This window comes from Microtus oregoni, unplaced genomic scaffold (assembly GCF_018167655.1).
Source record: "Microtus oregoni isolate MIOR12 unplaced genomic scaffold, Mior012 000018F_ref0000195, whole genome shotgun sequence".
Lineage (NCBI taxonomy): Eukaryota > Metazoa > Chordata > Mammalia > Rodentia > Cricetidae > Microtus > Microtus oregoni.
The window spans coordinates 22214098-22219519 of NW_024543077.1; the positions used below are offsets into that span (position 1 = coordinate 22214098).

Consider the following 5422-nt stretch of genomic DNA (forward strand, 5'->3'; position numbering starts at 1 on the left):
CCAATGGGCAAATTATATGATAGGGGCTCAATTATATACATTACAGAAGAAGAATACCTATCACATTGTACAGGCACAACAGAATATGAACAAAAGTCATAGAAGGAATATAAGGTCTACAAAATAAACTTCACTAAATGAATTTGCCACACATACAGCAAACCCTAGTGACTACCTCAAATGTTTAAAAATAGAAACCACAATGCAATTATCTCCTCCATCAGTCTTGACAAAACATGGTTTATAGTTTACTTCCTCCAAGGCTATGATGAAAATAATTTATTTTGAACCTGAAGAAATCTGTGATGTTTAAACGCATTAACATTTTTTTCATGAATAGGAATTTCTTCTTTATGAGCTTGTTTCAATTTTAGTCTTAAAATTGATCTAAATAGAATTTAAAACACTAGAGCAATGGTTACTTGACTAACTGAATTTATTCACAGAGTTTCAATGCAGTATGATATTTTTATGGTTTTGAAGCCTACATTCATTAAATTCATACTTTCTCTCCTGAATGGTTGATTGTGACAAAGGATTTACCACATCGATTTCAATCATGGTTGTTCTCACATACAGGAGATTATGCATTTAATGATGAATAAAATATAAAAAGGCTTTATCACACTGATTACATCCATAATGATTCTTACTCTTTTAAGCCTTTGAACATTACTGTGATCTGCAAAGGCTTTACACACTGAATACATCAATGGGGTTTCTCTCTTTTGTATGTTATTTTATGCCTTTAGAGATCAGTGTGTTGTTCAAAGCCCTTACCACAATGATTACAATCAAAGAGTTTCTATCTACGATGAGATCTTTTATGCCTTTTAAGATTATTGTGAGCTACAAATTTCATATCACACCGATTACATTCATAGGGTTTCTCTCCAGTATCTGTTCTTTTATGACTATGAAGTTGATCATGTGCTACAAAGGCCTTCTCACACTGAATAAATTCAGAGTTTCTATCTAGGGTGAGAATTTTTATGCCTTTGAAGATGACTGTTCGTTGCAAAGGCCTTACCACACTGATTACATTCATATGGTTTTTCTCCGGTGTGTGTTCTTTGATGACTTTGAAGATTACTGTGTTGTACAAAGGCCTTACCACACTGATTGCATTCATAGGGTTTCTCACCAGTATGTATTCTTTTATGCCTTTGAAGATGAATGTTCGTTGCAAAAGCCTTACCACACTGATTACATTCATAAGGTTTCTCTCCAGTATGTGTTCTTTTATGGCTTTTAAGATGATTGTATTGAGCAAAGGTCTTACCACACTGAGTACATTCATAAGGTTTCTCTCCAGTATGTGTTCTTTTATGGTTTTGAAGAGTACTCTGAGATGCAAAGGCCTTACCACACTGATTACATTCAAATGGTTTCTCTCCAGTATGTGTTCTTTTATGCAATTGAAGATGATGATGACGTGCAAAGGCCTTACCACACTGAGTACATTCATAGGGCTTTTCACCAGTATGCATTCTTTGATGGTGTTGAAGAGTTCCCTGAAATGAAAAGGCCTTACCACATTGATTACATTCATATGGCTTCTCTCCAAGATGTGTTCTTTGATGGTTTTTAAGATTACTCTTAGCTGCAAAGGCCTTACCACACTGATTACATTCATATGGTTTCTCTCCAGTATGTATTCTTTGATGACTTTGAAGATTACTGTGTTGTGAAAAGGCCTTACCACACTGATTACATTCATATGGTTTCTCTCCTGTGTGTGTTCTCTTATGGGACTGAAGATGACTGTGAGCTGCAAAGGCCTTGTCACACTGATTACATTCATAAGGTTTCTCTCCAGTATGTGTTCTTCCATGGTATTGAAGAGCACTGTACCGTGCAAAGGCCTTACCACACTGATTGCATTCATAGGGTTTCTCTCCAGTATGCGTTCTTCCATGGTATTGAAAAGCACTGTACCATGCAAAGGCCTTACCACACTGAGTACATTCATAAGGTTTCTCTCTAGTATGTATTTTTTTATGCTTTTGAAGAGTACTGTGATCTGCAAAGGCCTTACCACACTGATTACATGCATAGGGTTTCTCTCCAGTATGTGTTCTTTCATTCCATTTAAGGTGACTGACATGTGTCAAGGGTTCACCTTGTTGAATATCTACTGAAAGTTTTTCTTCACCTTGAATTCTTTCAATCCTGCAAGGATAATTGGCACATATAAAAGCTTTACCACATTCAATACAGTGTTGTGCCTAGACATTTGTATAAATTAATTTTATAATATAGTCCAACTATAAAGAGGAATCAGATACTATGTTTCTATAACTGTGTCTAAACTTATATTTTGCCATCTAATTAGACACTTCTTTGCAACTTGGAAGATACCTCCAATGGTAAATTCATTTCTTTCATGGCTTACCATTTTACCTTCCATGAAACTTTTTTCTATAGGATATTTTATACATGTGTGAAGAGAAATGGATAAACACAGAGCTTTAACATTCATGAATTCTCCTATACTCTGAATCATATGGCATATACTATGTCAACTAGCACACCCAGAACTATTTGCACAGTTGTAGAAGTTGTACGGCTTTTTTGCAGTGTGAGTTTGTTCATGTATTAATGATGGTGGAAAAACAATTAATGGTATACTTGAATCAAATTCAACAAGTATACTCAACATGTGGCTACTAGTTATCTGATTGTTCTTAGAGAGTGGTATGCTACATCTCTCTATATCCCCATGCTCATACACTTGTATCAAGAATAATGTATGGTGGGGGCTGGAGAGATGGCTCAGCGGTTAAGAGCATTGCATGCTCTTCCAAAGGACCCGAGTTTGAATCCCAGCAACCACATGGTGGCTCACAACCATCTCTTCTAGCAGGCATATATGCAAACAGAATATTGTATCCATAATAAATAAATAAATATTTAAAAAAAAAAAAAGAATAATGTATGGTATACTTAGTAAAGAAGAATAACAAATAAGAGATTTCCACATTGAATTCTCAGGTTTTGAATTGCTGTTCCTCGCAGACTGGTGGTATTGATATCAGGGTTTCTGTAGTACAACTGCCACATGACTCAACTCTAACTGCTTCTATCACTAAACTTATCACAGTCACAAGAGGTATCTGAGTAATACAAGATTTACTATGGGCTGTTATTTTGTTTTACAAAGTTTTGCAGATATACTTATCATCTTCAATGTGTATACCTTTTGTATTATGAGTAGCAAAAAAGAAATTTAATTGCAGATCTACAACAAAGCTCTCATGGTGCTATGCCTCAAAAGGTGAATTTTTTAGCCATTGCTTTCTTAAAAGAAGGTAATTCAAATGATATTCACATATATGACTTATGGATTTGTGAGAATTTGATAAGTGTCAGCGCACTTAAAGCTGTGCTTATTTACAGTGTAGCTTTAGACTAAAACTTTCAGGATGAAGAAAACTTTCATTAGAGGCACATTGTTATAAGCTTGCACAAGAAAATTACCTTTCATGTCTTCTAGAACATGGACAATGTTCTTCAGTGTTATGGTCTTCCCAACTGCATCCTAAAATATAATACCAGAAAATGTATGTTATGTTATTGAAAATTGTGCAGTGTTTAAGCTGTTATCTTAAGTGACCCTTAGAACCATAACTGCTTTATCCAACTCATTCTTATTGTTTTTAAATAAATTACTGAAGAACATTATTAACCAAGAAAAAGTTGTCCATTTAGTTTGAAACATAAAGGAAATTCATTTTTACCTATAGTAGTGAGGTTCCTGTAGGTCTCAAGCATCACATCTTTGTAGAGATTCTTCTGGGAAGGATCCAGCAAATTCCACTCTTCTCGAGTGAAGTTGATATGCACCTCATCATAGGTCACTGCCCTCTAAAATATTTCATTCATGTTTATAATGGAAAGCAGAAAGGTGACAACATTGTAAATCAATACATCTTTGATAGTATAGTCATAAAATTCTAGTGTTCCCCACTATTATTACATGACACAGATAATCACTTTAGAAGGAAATTGATTAGAAGTCACCACTGTCATTTCTTTACTGTTTGAATGGGATATCACCTTACAAAAGAACTTCCTATTCATAGAGAGAACCAAGGAAACAGATAAACAGGACATAGTACACTGAGAAAATTATATGAAGAAATACTAATTACAAAAAAGAAAAATACAGTGGGCAAAGTGGGTGTATTGACTCATGCCTTTAAGCACAGCACTCAGAAAGCATAGTTGTGTATATTTTGTCTCTGAGTTGAATGCCAACTATGGAATCATTTTTAGGACAGGTGGAAATACACAGTAAGACCCTAACTCTATTGCAAAAATCAGGGAAACAAACAAATCAGATTGAAAGAATTCAGAGATATTTACTGAAGTTCCTACAATGAATTATGCATTCACTCCATATCTGTATTCATAATACAGACAGCTAAAGTTTCCTATTTTCAACTGCAATACCAAAAACATTTTATGAAAAGCTACTTCATGTTCAAAATAATTACAAGTTGACAGGTGAAAATATTAGCTATATAAATGTTGGGCATAACAAATTAACACAGATCTGGAAATATGGCTGAGTACTTCTGAGCTCTTCCTGGTCTTGAAAAGAGGTGGGCACAATTAACAGTACTTACATGGGGATCACAACTACTTATTATTCCAAGTTCAAAATTTCTGAGAAGCTTTGATCACTCCAATAACCGAGTACCCATATGGTTCATATCCTTGCAGACACATAAAATAGTCAAATTGAGTGAAACATTAACAGCAAGCACAACAAGCAGAAAGAAGTTCATGCACCTGCAATTCAGTGACTCAGAATGCACAGGCAGTATTAATGTCATGGATACATGGAATCCTGGGAATCAGAATGATACCCTCTGTCAAATTTAAAATTCAAGATATGTGTGAAGCTGAGCACAGCAGCGTATGCTTGTCATGTAAAAAGCCTACATTCCAGGGTCATCATCCAACAACATAAAAACAAATAAAGCCATGAATGAAGTCCCCCTCCCTTTAATTTCAGGAATTTGGAGCTACACAGCAAAGGTTACTCAGACAAGCAAACAAAACAATTAAAACTGCAGGCTACCAAACTCCTTAGCACTGAACAGCAACTATTTCTTCTATATTTTATGTGATTTACAGATCAAGCCTATTATGATAATCAAAACAGTTCAGTATGAGTGGGAAGCTGACTGATTAATTCCAACAACAACACAGTACACATAAAAGTCAGAAAATTAGTTGAGGATATTGAGACTCATCACATACAATGAGGCATTTCATCTAGAAAGGCCTTTCCTACTAAAGATTCATAGGAAATTGAAAGAAAGGCCACCAAGGAGAGAAACTTGTTCAAGTACATGATCTTTTCTGGGAGGTTGTTCATTCAATGAACTGCACAGACTGGACCAAGAGAATG

General features: G+C 35.1%; 1 pseudogene; it reads right to left on the minus strand.

The window, feature by feature from the left end:
• Positions 1-748: 748 nt before the first annotated feature.
• LOC121458690 lies at positions 749-3855 on the minus strand (annotated as a pseudogene).
• Between the last annotated feature and the right edge of the window lie 1567 nt (positions 3856-5422).